General features: G+C 54.2%; 1 long non-coding RNA gene across 1 annotated transcript; it reads right to left on the bottom strand.

Annotated features, from left to right (window-relative positions):
- Nucleotides 1-9,536: 9,536 nt before the first annotated feature.
- Nucleotides 9,537-11,762, bottom strand: LOC134110728 (uncharacterized). Its single transcript, XR_009944609.1, has 4 exons — nt 11,518-11,762; nt 10,242-10,484; nt 9,920-10,012; nt 9,537-9,678 (listed from the first exon to the last, which is right to left on the bottom strand). It is a non-coding gene; the product is annotated as an uncharacterized LOC134110728 (long non-coding RNA).
- Nucleotides 11,763-14,641: the final 2,879 nt, after the last annotated feature.

The following is a 14,641-nucleotide window of genomic DNA, read 5'->3' as shown; positions in this document are numbered from 1 at the left end:
CACTGGCAGCTCGAGTATAAGTTTCTTTATTTTCTCACCGTGCTTCGAGGTCGCACACTTCTCGCACACCCGTCGTTCACTCGTCGTTTGCACGCCGTTCACTCGTCGGTTTGCTCGTGCGTGCTCCAGAGTCTCCGGGTCTCCCTCTCCAGATCTGTTTACTGGTTTTTAAGCACAGGGGGACAATTAGTTGATACATCCCAGCTGTGCTCATTACCTGCCGGCACCGTTCCCTGCACCCCTCCTCCCAGCTCTCCTCCCCCCCCTGCAGCTGAGCTAATCACACCCCACCACCACATACCCCCACCGCCCGACTTAGGCCGGGGAGCCGTCCGGCCGAACCAACTCCCCCCCCCCCCCCCCCTCCTCCTGCTCTGGAGGGCGGGAGAGGAAGTCGGCCACGACCATCTGCGTCCCGGGCCTATGGATCACCTTGAAGTTAAAAGGCTGTAAAGCTAGATACCACCGAGTGATCCGGGCGTTGGTATCCTTCATGCGGTGGAGCCACTGCAGCGGGGCGTGATCCGAGCAGAGGGTGAATGAGCGTCCCAGGAGGTAGTACCGCAGGGAGTCGACCGCCCACCGGATGGCCAGGCACTCCTTTTCCACGGTGCTGTACCTGGCCTCTCTCTCCGATAACTTCCGGCTGATGTAGAGGACTGGGCGGTCCACCCCCTGCACCTGCTGGGACAAAACGGCCCCCAGCCCTCTGCTCGACGCATCAGTCTGCAAGACAAAAGGGAGAGAAAAGTCAGGTGTATGGAGGAGAGGTTCCCCGCAGAGAGCCTGTTTTACCCCCTCAACCGCCCACTGGCACCGCTCGGTCCACTGGACCGGATCTGGGGCACCTTTCCGGGTCAGGTCAGTCAAGGGGCTGGTCAGTTCCGCAAAGCCCGGGATGAACCTCCTGTAGTACCCGGCCAGCCCCAGGAACTGCCTCACCTCTTTTTTTGTCTTAGGACGCGGGCAGGCCGCAATAGCCGCGGTCTTGTCTACCTGAGGGCGCACCTGCCCGCCCCCCAAGTGGTACCCCAGATACCGTACCTCCCTCCGCCCAACTGCACACTTCCCCGGGTTGGCGGTGAGCCCGGCCTGCCTCAGGGATTCCAGCACCGCGCCCACCTGCCGCACATGCTCCGCCCAGGTGGTGCTGTGTATGATCACATCATCCAGGTAGGCGGCAGCATATGCAGCATGCGGGCGAAGCACCCGGTCCATGAGGCGTTGGAAGGTGGCCGGGGCCCCGAACAACCCAAAGGGAAGCATGGCGAATTGGTATAACCCAAACGGAGTGGAGAAGGCCGTCTTTTCCTTGGACTCTGGTGACAAGGGAATCTGCCAGTAGCCCTTGGTTAAATCCAGTGTCGTAAAAAAACGTGCGGTGCCCAGTCGGTCCAGGAGTTCGTCGACCCGGGGCATCGGGTAGGCATCGAAACGTGACACGTCATTCACCCTGCGATAGTCCACACAGAACCGCACAGACCCATCCTTCTTAGCGACCAAGACGATGGGGCTGCACCAGGCGCTGTTGGACTCCTCTATTACCCCCATCTCCAGCATCGCCGCTAATTCCCGCTGAACCACTTTTCTCTTGTGTTCAGGTAACCGGTAGGGCCGTGTTCGCACTGTCACGCCCGGGGACGTCTCAATGTGGTGCGCTATGAGGTCCGTGCGACCTGGCAGGAGAGAGAACACATCGTTAAACTGACTTTGCAACTGGGCTAAGTCCGTTTTCTGGGCCGCAGAGAGATGGGCCTCGAAGTGGAGCCGGGTCGGATCGGTGGACTTAGAAACCTCGGGCCCCAGCTCCTCTCTCTCAGCTACTGCGGACACCAGCGAAACGGACTCCGCCTCTCTCCATTGTTTGAGGAGGTTGAGGTGGTAGATCTGTGTAGCTCCGCCCCTGTCAGATCGCACCACCTCATAGTCGACGTCCCCCACCCGCCGTGTGACCTCGAAGGGCCCTTGCCACCTGGCGAGGAGTTTTGAGCTGGAGGAAGGAAGCAATACAAGAACTTTTTCTCCCGGTGTAAATTGTCTCAGCTTTGCTCCTCTGTTGTACAGCCGTTGTTGACGCTCCTGGGCCTCGAGCAAATTCTCACGTGACAACTCACCCAGTGTGTGGAGTTTGGCTCGCAGGTCCAGGACGTATTGAATCTCGTTCTTACCGGGGCTCGGACCCTCCTCCCAGTGTTCTTTAAGCAGGTCGAGCACCCCCCGGGGTTTCCTGCCAAACAGCAGCTCAAAGGGAGAAAATCCCGTGGAGGCCTGGGGCACCTCCCGCACTGCAAACAACAGAGGATCAAGCCATTTATCCCAATGACGTTCATCGTCGTGAATGAACTTACGAATCATGGATTTTAAGGTTTTGTTCAGCCGCTCCACCAGCCCGTCGGTCTGGGGGTGATAGACGCTGGTCCGAATAGACTTAACTCCCAGTAATTCGTAAAGTTCCCGCAGTGTACGTGACATGAACGAGGTGCCCTGGTCCGTAAGAATCTCTTTCGGGATTCCAACGCGGGAGATGACCTGAAACAGTGCCTGCGCAACACTCCTCGCGGAGATGTTGCGCAATGGCACTGCCTCGGGATATCGCGTTGCGTAATCCACCAGAACTAGCACAAAGCGATATCCCCGTGCACTCCGGTGAAACGGCCCGATAAGGTCCATACCTAAGCGCTCGAACGGCACCTCCATCAACGGGAGCGGTCGCAGCGGCGCTCTCGGAATGGCCGGCTGGTTCACTAGCTGACACTGCGGGCAGGACGCGCACCATCGGCGCACATCCGCCCAAATGCCTGGCCAGTAAAATCGGGCCGTTATCCGGTCCATCGTTTTGTCACTACCCATGTGGCCCGCCATCGGGTTATAGTGAGCCGCCTGGAAAATTATTTCCCGACGGCTTTTTGGTATTACTAACTGGGTGTTCTCCTGACCTGTACGAGTGTCACGACTCACTCTGTATAACCTGTCCCTGATCAATGAAAAGTGCGGGTATGATAATGCGGTGTCAGGGCGCACCATGTGACCATCAATACGTATCACCTGGTCGAAGGCCGAGCGTAGAGTATCATCACGAGACTGTTCCAGTGGAAAATCTTCCATGGAGCGTAATTCGGGAGCCCGCGGAGTCTCCGTGGGAGGCTCCGTCGGTTCCCCGTCCCTGTCTGCAGTGTCGGATAACCTCGCGTCACCACTGAGCACCGCACACATCCCGCATGTCCCTGCTGCTCGTGACCGCACCCCCGCGCACTGCCCCGCTAACTTATGAAACCCTGCCTAGTCTGTCCCCAAGATTAGGGGGTGCGTAAGGCGGGAGCTAACCGCAACCTTAATCTTATGCTTTTTACCCCCACACCTAATCTCTACCGGTACCACTGGGTAGTCGTGAATATCCCCATGCACACACTTAATACATACCCGCGATGCCTCCACCAATGCCCCGGGTCGAACCAGCCTCTGGTGGATCATGGACTGCGTGCAGCCCGAATCCACCATCGCCTGGTATGTACCCCCCTGGATCCTTACCGGAACGCAGTACGTCGCTCCCGGACCGGGGGAGGGTGTTGGAGGTCCGGCAACCCTCACCGTCTGGCCCACCTCCATCAGGGGGCACTCCCGCCGGTAGTGCCCGGGCTGCCCGCACCTCCAACACTCCTGCCCTGGCGGTTGAGGCGCTCTCGGTGGGTCGGGAAGAGTGCCGGGTCCGGTCGGTTCCCCACGGTCGCCCCCCCTGGTCCGGGCTGGTGATCGCGGCGTCGGCAGGGGCCACGCCGCGGCCGGCTGCTGGGTCCTCCTTTGCGGCGTGGGGACTGGGGGTGGTGACGCGGGCGGGCGTCCGCCGTCGCCCCGTCCGCCGGGGTGAGCCGCCAGGTGGTCCTCTGCTAGGGTGACAGCCGCCTCCAGCGTCGCCGGGCGGTGGTAGCGGACCCACGACGAGGTCCGTGGCGGCAGGCCCTGCAGGAACTGCTCCACCACCACCTTCTCCACCACCGCCGGTGCTCCGCCCGCGCCCTCCGGCTGCAGCCACCTGTTGGCCGCGTCCTTGAGCTGCTGGGCGAAGGCAAACGGGCGGTCCCCCGGCCCCAGCTTCGCCTCCCGGAAGCGCCTCCGGTGGTCCTCGGGGGAGAGCCCCAGCCGGTCAACGATGGCCCTCTTCACCCCGTCGTAGTCGTGCCGCGCCCCCGGTGGCAGACCAAGCGCCGCCGTCTGCGCCTCCCCGGACAGCAGCGGCAGTAGGCGGATCGCCCACTCGTCCGCCGGCCACCCGCACGCCCCCGCCATCGCCTCGAACATTTCGAGGTAGGACTGCACCTCGTCCGCCGGCGTCATTCTGTGCAGCACCACCCCCGCGTAGGCCGAGGGAGCCGCCGCCGGCGGCGCCGCACCTGGCCGGGCCGCCAACTGCTCCAGCACCTGGGTCTGCCGGTCCGCCTGGGCCTGGAGCGCCCCCATAAAGTGCCGGTTGGCCTCCGCTTGCTCCCGCTGCATCGCGGCAATTTCGCCCAGCATCCGCCCGAGCGCGACCGCCGGCTGCGCCATCCCCTCCGCGTGGTGATCGCTGGGTTCCATCCGCTAGTTGGGCGCCACTGTGGCAGATGTGCGGAGTAACACGCGGACACTGGCAGCTCGAGTATAAGTTTCTTTATTTTCTCGCCGTGCTTCCAGGTCGCACACTTCTCGCACACCCGTCGTTCACTCGTCGTTTGCACGCCGTTCACTCGTCGGTTTGCTCGTGCGTGCTCCAGAGTCTCCGGGTCTCCCTCTCCAGATCTGTTTACTGGTTTTTAAGCACAGGGGGACAATTAGTTGATACATCCCAGCTGTGCTCATTACCTGCCGGCACCGTTCCCTGCACCCCTCCTCCCAGCTCTCCTCCCCCCCCTGCAGCTGAGCTAATCACACCCCACCACCACATACCCCCACCGCCCGACTTAGGCCGGGGAGCCGTCCGGCCGAACCAACTCCCCCCCCCCCCCCCCCCTCCTCCTGCTCTGGAGGGCGGGAGAGGAAGTCGGCCACGACCATCTGCGTCCCGGGCCTATGGATCACCTTGAAGTTAAAAGGCTGTAAAGCTAGATACCACCGAGTGATCCGGGCGTTGGTATCCTTCATGCGGTGGAGCCACTGCAGCGGGGCGTGATCCGAGCAGAGGGTGAATGAGCGTCCCAGGAGGTAGTACCGCAGGGAGTCGACCGCCCACCGGATGGCCAGGCACTCCTTTTCCACGGTGCTGTACCTGGCCTCTCTCTCCGATAACTTCCGGCTGATGTAGAGGACTGGGCGGTCCACCCCCTGCACCTGCTGGGACAAAACGGCCCTCTGCTCGACGCATCAGTCTGCAAGACAAAAGGGAGAGAAAAGTCAGGTGTATGGAGGAGAGGTTCCCCGCAGAGAGCCTGTTTTACCCCCTCAACCGCCCACTGGCACCGCTCGGTCCACTGGACCGGATCTGGGGCACCTTTCCGGGTCAGGTCAGTCAAGGGGCTGGTCAGTTCCGCAAAGCCCGGGATGAACCTCCTGTAGTACCCGGCCAGCCCCAGGAACTGCCTCACCTCTTTTTTTGTCTTAGGACGCGGGCAGGCCGCAATAGCCGCGGTCTTGTCTACCTGAGGGCGCACCTGCCCGCCCCCCAAGTGGTACCCCAGATACCGTACCTCCCTCCGCCCAACTGCACACTTCCCCGGGTTGGCGGTGAGCCCGGCCTGCCTCAGGGATTCCAGCACCGCGCCCACCTGCCGCACATGCTCCGCCCAGGTGGTGCTGTGTATGATCACATCATCCAGGTAGGCGGCAGCATATGCAGCATGCGGGCGAAGCACCCGGTCCATGAGGCGTTGGAAGGTGGCCGGGGCCCCGAACAACCCAAAGGGAAGCATGGCGAATTGGTATAACCCAAACGGAGTGGAGAAGGCCGTCTTTTCCTTGGACTCTGGTGACAAGGGAATCTGCCAGTAGCCCTTGGTTAAATCCAGTGTCGTAAAAAAACGTGCGGTGCCCAGTCGGTCCAGGAGTTCGTCGACCCGGGGCATCGGGTAGGCATCGAAACGTGACACGTCATTCACCCTGCGATAGTCCACACAGAACCGCACAGACCCATCCTTCTTAGCGACCAAGACGATGGGGCTGCACCAGGCGCTGTTGGACTCCTCTATTACCCCCATCTCTAGCATCGCCGCTAATTCCCGCTGAACCACTTTTCTCTTGTGTTCAGGTAACCGGTAGGGCCGTGTTCGCACTGTCACGCCCGGGGACGTCTCAATGTGGTGCGCTATGAGGTCCGTGCGACCTGGCAGGAGAGAGAACACATCGTTAAACTGACTTTGCAACTGGGCTAAGTCCGTTTTCTGGGCCGCAGAGAGATGGGCCTCGAAGTGGAGCCGGGTCGGATCGGTGGACTTAGAAACCTCGGGCCCCAGCTCCTCTCTCTCAGCTACTGCGGACACCAGCGAAACGGACTCCGCCTCTCTCCATTGTTTGAGGAGGTTGAGGTGGTAGATCTGTGTAGCTCCGCCCCTGTCAGATCGCACCACCTCATAGTCGACGTCCCCCACCCGCCGTGTGACCTCGAAGGGCCCTTGCCACCTGGCGAGGAGTTTTGAGCTGGAGGAAGGAAGCAATACAAGAACTTTTTCTCCCGGTGTAAATTGTCTCAGCTTTGCTCCTCTGTTGTACAGCCGTTGTTGACGCTCCTGGGCCTCGAGCAAATTCTCACGTGACAACTCACCCAGTGTGTGGAGTTTGGCTCGCAGGTCCAGGACGTATTGAATCTCGTTCTTACCGGGGCTCGGACCCTCCTCCCAGTGTTCTTTAAGCAGGTCGAGCACCCCCCGGGGTTTCCTGCCAAACAGCAGCTCAAAGGGAGAAAATCACGTGGAGGCCTGGGGCACCTCCCGCACTGCAAACAACAGAGGATCAAGCCATTTATCCCAATGACGTTCATCGTCGTGAATGAACTTACGAATCATGGATTTTAAGGTTTTGTTCAGCCGCTCCACCAGCCCGTCGGTCTGGGGGTGATAGACGCTGGTCCGAATAGACTTAACTCCCAGTAATTCGTAAAGTTCCCGCAGTGTACGTGACATGAACGAGGTGCCCTGGTCCGTAAGAATCTCTTTCGGGATTCCAACGCGGGAGATGACCTGAAACAGTGCCTGCGCAACACTCCTCGCGGAGATGTTGCGCAATGGCACTGCCTCGGGATATCGCGTTGCGTAATCCACCAGAACTAGCACAAAGCGATATCCCCGTGCACTCCGGTGAAACGGCCCGATAAGGTCCATACCTAAGCGCTCGAACGGCACCTCCATCAACGGGAGCGGTCGCAGCGGCGCTCTCGGAATGGCCGGCTGGTTCACTAGCTGACACTGCGGGCAGGACGCGCACCATCGGCGCACATCCGCCCAAATGCCTGGCCAGTAAAATCGGGCCGTTATCCGGTCCATCGTTTTGTCACTACCCATGTGGCCCGCCATCGGGTTATAGTGAGCCGCCTGGAAAATTATTTCCCGACGGCTTTTTGGTATTACTAACTGGGTGTTCTCCTGACCTGTACGAGTGTCACGACTCACTCTGTATAACCTGTCCCTGATCAATGAAAAGTGCGGGTATGATAATGCGGTGTCAGGGCGCACCATGTGACCATCAATACGTATCACCTGGTCGAAGGCCGAGCGTAGAGTATCATCACGAGACTGTTCCAGTGGAAAATCTTCCATGGAGCGTAATTCGGGAGCCCGCGGAGTCTCCGTGGGAGGCTCCGTCGGTTCCCCGTCCCTGTCTGCAGTGTCGGATAACCTCGCGTCACCACTGAGCACCGCACACATCCCGCATGTCCCTGCTGCTCGTGACCGCACCCCCGCGCACTGCCCCGCTAACTTATGAAACCCTGCCTAGTCTGTCCCCAAGATTAGGGGGTGCGTAAGGCGGGAGCTAACCGCAACCTTAATCTTATGCTTTTTACCCCCACACCTAATCTCTACCGGTACCACTGGGTAGTCGTGAATATCCCCATGCACACACTTAATACATACCCGCGATGCCTCCACCAATGCCCCGGGTCGAACCAGCCTCTGGTGGATCATGGACTGCGTGCAGCCCGAATCCACCATCGCCTGGTATGTACCCCCCTGGATCCTTACCGGAACGCAGTACGTCGCTCCCGGACCGGGGGAGGGTGTTGGAGGTCCGGCAACCCTCACCGTCTGGCCCACCTCCATCAGGGGGCACTCCCGCCGGTAGTGCCCGGGCTGCCCGCACCTCCAACACTCCTGCCCTGGCGGTTGAGGCGCTCTCGGTGGGTCGGGAAGAGTGCCGGGTCCGGTCGGTTCCCCACGGTCGCCCCCCCTGGTCCGGGCTGGTGATCGCGGCGTCGGCAGGGGCCACGCCGCGGCCGGCTGCTGGGTCCTCCTTTGCGGCGTGGGGACTGGGGGTGGTGACGCGGGCGGGCGTCCGCCGTCGCCCCGTCCGCCGGGGTGAGCCGCCAGGTGGTCCTCTGCTAGGGTGACAGCCGCCTCCAGCGTCGCCGGGCGGTGGTAGCGGACCCACGACGAGGTCCGTGGCGGCAGGCCCTGCAGGAACTGCTCCACCACCACCTTCTCCACCACCGCCGGTGCTCCGCCCGCGCCCTCCGGCTGCAGCCACCTGTTGGCCGCGTCCTTAAGCTGCTGGGCGAAGGCAAACGGGCGGTCCCCCGGCCCCAGCTTCGCCTCCCGGAAGCGCCTCCGGTGGTCCTCGGGGGAGAGCCCCAGCCGGTCAACGATGGCCCTCTTCACCCCGTCGTAGTCGTGCCGCGCCCCCGGTGGCAGACCAAGCGCCGCCGTCTGCGCCTCCCCGGACAGCAGCGGCAGTAGGCGGATCGCCCACTCGTCCGCCGGCCACCCGCACGCCCCCGCCATCGCCTCGAACATTTCGAGGTAGGACTGCACCTCGTCCGCCGGCGTCATTCTGTGCAGCACCACCCCCGCGTAGGCCGAGGGAGCCGCCGCCGGCGGCGCCGCACCTGGCCGGGCCGCCAACTGCTCCAGCACCTGGGTCTGCCGGTCCGCCTGGGCCTGGAGCGCCCCCATAAAGTGCCGGTTGGCCTCCGCTTGCTCCCGCTGCATCGCGGCAATTTCGCCCAGCATCCGCCCGAGCGCGACCGCCGGCTGCGCCATCCCCTCCGCGTGGTGATCGCTGGGTTCCATCCGCTAGTTGGGCGCCACTGTGGCAGATGTGCGGAGTAACACGCGGACACTGGCAGCTCGAGTATAAGTTTCTTTATTTTCTCGCCGTGCTTCCAGGTCGCACACTTCTCGCACACCCGTCGTTCACTCGTCGTTTGCACGCCGTTCACTCGTCGGTTTGCTCGTGCGTGCTCCAGAGTCTCCGGGTCTCCCTCTCCAGATCTGTTTACTGGTTTTTAAGCACAGGGGGACAATTAGTTGATACATCCCAGCTGTGCTCATTACCTGCCGGCACCGTTCCCTGCACCCCTCCTCCCAGCTCTCCTCCCCCCCCTGCAGCTGAGCTAATCACACCCCACCACCACAGTACATTTCCCAAGTCGCTCAGCACTTCCACCCCCTCCAGAATGACTCCGACTTCATCTGGGTCATCACTGGGCTCCGCTCCTTCTTTTCGAATCACATGGATTGCAAAGACTGTCTCCGCCATAGCTGTTTGACTGCTTTCAATATTCTGTGACAAAACAGTTAACAAAAGCAATCATTTTTCACTTATGTGCATTACATGCCATTTTTATTGCACTATTTTACTGTATAAACAGCTATCAATAACTTCATTCACATTAGGGCTTTCAAAGAATATTCTATATTCAAATATATATTGAAATAGTTGAAAACAACACTAAGAAGTTAATTTGGGCCAACTTAATCATATTTGATCTTACCCAAGTAAAGATAAAGGTAAATGAACATACCGTGTATTCCTTCACCAGCTTCTCTGGATCTTCGTTCAAGTAAACACATAGACCTTTGAGGACGCATTCTCGTCTGACGTCAATGCTGGCAGTCTAAGAATGCAGATAAAATAACATTAGGAACACCATCTAAACCAACCATCTTATTAATCACAATGAGTAACCATGCAATATCAGTGTGTAAATTAGTATGTGAACCCTTGGGATCCAGGAGTGTTAGCAACAAGTGCAGACGACCAATAAAGGCAACAAGTAAGTTTACAAAATACAAAAGTTCTACGAGTAGAATAGCCTCTCTTTAACTTTTCCATTGTCATCATACCTGGGTTATGGGTACCATGATGCTCTTGATCTTTCTCCCTTGAACTCCACTTTTCTTGGCATACACCTGGATCAGGTTTTCAGAGTACAGATCCAGCTGGGAGAAGAACTTTGACTGCAAATTGATTGTTGTGATTCTCTTGAATTCCAGGAGACTTGTAGTGGGATGGTGTAGTCAGTGAGGTTGATCCAAGACACACTTTGGGGGATAGCAGACACAGGACACTTTTGCAGTCAGAAATTGCTGCAATAAAGTCAGATAGAACAATCAATTAATATTCATGGAGGTTAAGGCCTCCTAAGTCAGTGACGCGCGAAAAACTCCGGGTTGTTGTGACGCATCAGACCAGTGTGTGCGCGGGGGCCGGGTGGCCAGAGCGGAGCCAGCCCATTGACAGTACCCCAATGACAGTACTGTACTTTGAAATGTGGAATTAAAATGGAAATGGAAATTTGTCTGGTTTGATCAATCATTATTCTAGATAAACTGCATGCTATACATTTTTATATGTATAAATATATATACAGATCGCTCCAAAATAGCGTTCGCCACCGGCGGGCCGCGGAGACGCCGCCTTCGGTATAACTGCGGCGGAACGGCGGCTGGCCGTCCGGGAAACGAAGCGGTTGCCGCTGGCGGTGCGCCGGCAAACGTGTTTGCGATTACGCTATACTGTCGCTTCTACTGCCTCTGAAAAACCGCCGATGGTCCGCCGACTCATTGCTGTCTGTCTGTCTGTCTGTCTGTCTGTCTGTCTGTCTGTCTGTCTGTCTGTCTGTCTGACAGCTACCTATCTATCTATCTATCTATCTATCTATCTATCTAGCTACCTATCTATCTATCTATCTATCTATCTAGCTACCGTCATATATATAATGACGGTAGTATTACTCTTAGTAAATGAAACGTGTGCTTAGTCATTTATTGTCATTCAAATTCAGCAGTAACGTTAGCGCGCTAATGTAACCCTACAAGGAGTATGCTAACGTCATTAAGTCAACGTTAGCTAGTCGTGAACACCTTATAAAATATTGCTAAAACGTTACCTCGTCATTAACAATAGCTCACTGTTCACCGTTCACATTGGTATGTTGCAAAAAGGAGTAACGTAACGTTATATAAGCTAACACTAGCCATGCGCATGGGGACTTTACCCTTTTTAAATGTAGTAAAAAATAACACTACATAAAAAATAGCATAAACAGAACAACGAGCTAAGATATGAAGACATATAATTGTTTTACATTTAGAAGGATGGTGATGGATTTCTGCTTACCTTATCCATGTGCGGCCAACGGTGTATCTTCTTAATCTGGTTCTGACGAAGACTGCCTTCGCCTTGGTTTTCGCGGTCATGCCTGGCTACTCGATTGTCTCAGTTAATCACAACATGAATGGATCTAATAAACGTTACGTTTTTGAAGTTCATGCCAATCCTACATGACTGAATCACGTTCACATTGAAAACATTAATGAATATCGTTCATTCTACATGTTACACATTAGTAAATGTAACAACCAGCCAATATCCTTTTTTTGAGAGTATCAAGTAGTGCTGCTGTGGACTTTCTTACATGGTTATCGTTAGTGGAAAAGCTTCAGTAAGACAGATGGATTGGATTCATATTCTCCATCATGGAGTAGCCTGCTTTTGCTCCTAGATGTCTGAGAGGTGTCCACAGTATGCAGAGCTCTCTGGTTACATGATTCTCTGGTCTCAGTGTTTGTTGGTAGAGTCTCAGGGTGTGTGTGGACATCAGATGGTCTGTGTCAATTTATATTGAGAAACCTTTTCTTCTGATAACTGTGACTGGCTGATGGTGTTGGAGATAAGGTCATAACTCTGATGAAATTGTACCTCAACCTCTCTGATGAAAATTTCCTCCGAATCATCTACTTCTTCTAAATATTCTGAGGCAATGAGATACCAGACTATTGGTCAATGAATAGCCATCTGGAAGTCATGATGGTACACTTTTACTTATGCAGACCTCTGTCTCCACTTGATGAAGACAAGACTGAAGCATACAGATGACTCAAAATCAATATATTCCATATTGAACAAAGCTCAATGGATCAAAGGCCAATTTTGGGAAGATACATCATTTAGTTTAAACTCATCCTCTTTCCCTAAAAAAGGCTGTGCTGCATATTAACAATACAATAATTAAATTCTACAAATAATTCAGTGCAAAGGTTTGCATATGAACATGGATGACTTGTTTCTCAATCTCCCTGTTTTTGATCAGTTGAAGAAAAGCTTTGACTCCTTTACAATCCAGAGGATGGAGCGGAAACTAGTTCAATAAGAGGGGAGTTGTTGAAACAATGATTTATTAAACAGGCATGAATATTTACAGCACAAAGTATTTGGGGCTTGGACTTCTGCGTAAGATCGATCAGGGACCGAGATGAGATGAGGCGTATCCCCACTTTGGAGGTCCAGACACTGGTGGTGGTGGTAGAGAAAAACTTACTCAAATCCTATGATATGCCGGGATTTGCTGCCAACTGGAGGTGTCAGGGGGGTGGCGGATCGCCTATGGAGCGCTGACAGCTTACCTGCAGGGAGAGGGCCACCAGAGAAACACACAACTTGTTCAGCTTGTTTTCCTGACGTTGTTCTTGAGTACCGTGAATCTTTTTTGGGGGGGGTTGAGAAACTGGTCCAGAACCTCTTGAATATTTTATTATCTTTTCAAAAAACACTCGTTTGATCTCATTTTTAAAGCCAAATATATTGACTCACGTAGATCACATGGAGGATTGTTAGTAATTAAAAAAAAAAAAAAATTCAAAAATTGGAAGCATGGATGGGGACGTCTGGAAGAATTCAGCCAAACTACTTTTCTCATTCTGGTAGATTTATTTATCAGATCACAGTATAAGTATAAGTATAAGCGCTGCATTTGCAAAGGCAGGAGCAATCCTGCCGGCCCGCAGGCCGGAAGAACACACTGACTAACATCAGCAAGAACATCATGTTTTATAACCCGAAAGACAAAGAAAAGTTTTCTATTGGCCCTAAGCTGGAATGTAGGGGATGGACCTTCTCCCCCCGCATCTAGAGATCCTAACGTAAACAAAGAAAAAAGTGTGTATGTTGGTTGGGCTGTGGTGTGAACCCGCCCCCTTATCTTACACATCTGCTGCTGGTTGACCCGCTGACCTTGCTTCCTTGGTCAGGAAAGAAACCCGATCCCCTTATCAATACACACAGAGAAACTTCTGTTTGTCCGTGCAGGTCCCAACACTTAATCATGTCTCTAAGCCTGTCTCTGACTTGCTGGCACATCCTGCTTGGTCTCTGACTTTGAATTCTACAGCAGAACAAGGTTAAGATTTCCTAACTCAGCACTAAGAAAAAAGCTTTTGATTATCAGGATACGTTCTCTTTAATTGTTTGATTGTAATCTTCAGACCTGCAAAATGAGTCCTGTTTCTTTGCGGTTCTTGATGTTCGTTATTCTTGGTGTGGTGTGGTGGTTGTGTTAGGGAATTAAGCAGAAGAGCACCCCTAGTGGTAATGTCAAGTGGGTTTTTCTGGCTTCATTTATTATCTTTTACGTGGCTTTATTTGGCAAATGTACGTAATATTTACTTATGGTAACTCTGATGAACTTTTTACACAGTTGTCATGGAATAAACTCTTATAGTATATCAGATCATTTGCAACCTCATTACTTGATAAAATGGAGTTGAATATTGTCCAAATTTACACATTTTTAAATAAGCACAATTGCATCAGTTTGATCCTTTACGGTAGTGCTGCCTTTATAAACCCAACAAGTTAAATATTTTTAACTTAAAATATAAATTGCATGTAAAGGGGATATGACAGATGTATTTAGGCAGCAGGTTCAAGTTAAAGCTGTAGTTATATTTCATTTATTTCTACAGTACATAGCTGTAGTTCAGACTACAAAGGAACACACCGTCTCTTATAATCTGGAGTTCACAACAAATGAAAGTCGACATCGTGATGAACGTGTGCTGTTTGTACTGTGAGGTCACATTGCTTTTGTTGTCTCATCTGACTTTTGTCTTGATTTTGATGACCAGAGTCCACAACCTATAAACTCCATTAAAGGGCCACCATTTGGATGAAACTGGGACTCAGATTCTATAGCAACATCCCAACACTGGATACCAAATGGTGGTTGGGCCGTGAATGCACCACACACGTATACAAGGTAAGTGACAGTAGTCATTATCTGTTTGGTTACTTGTGCACAGATTCTGATCAGATGAGATACCAAAAGTGCTCACTCTATACCTTCTATTTAATTGTGAAGCCAAGAAGAGCTTTGCTAAAGTAGATTGTAAGTGGCAGCCAGTCATCTGATACTTTTTAAGAGATCAACACAGATTGTAAGTATACTACATTATTTATTTCCTCA

The sequence above is a fragment of the Pungitius pungitius genome, chromosome 1 (genome assembly GCF_949316345.1).
Source record: "Pungitius pungitius chromosome 1, fPunPun2.1, whole genome shotgun sequence".
Classification (NCBI taxonomy): domain Eukaryota; kingdom Metazoa; phylum Chordata; class Actinopteri; order Perciformes; family Gasterosteidae; genus Pungitius; species Pungitius pungitius.
Note: the sequence above shows the minus strand (reverse complement) of the source record. Positions and strands in the feature narration are given on the sequence as shown.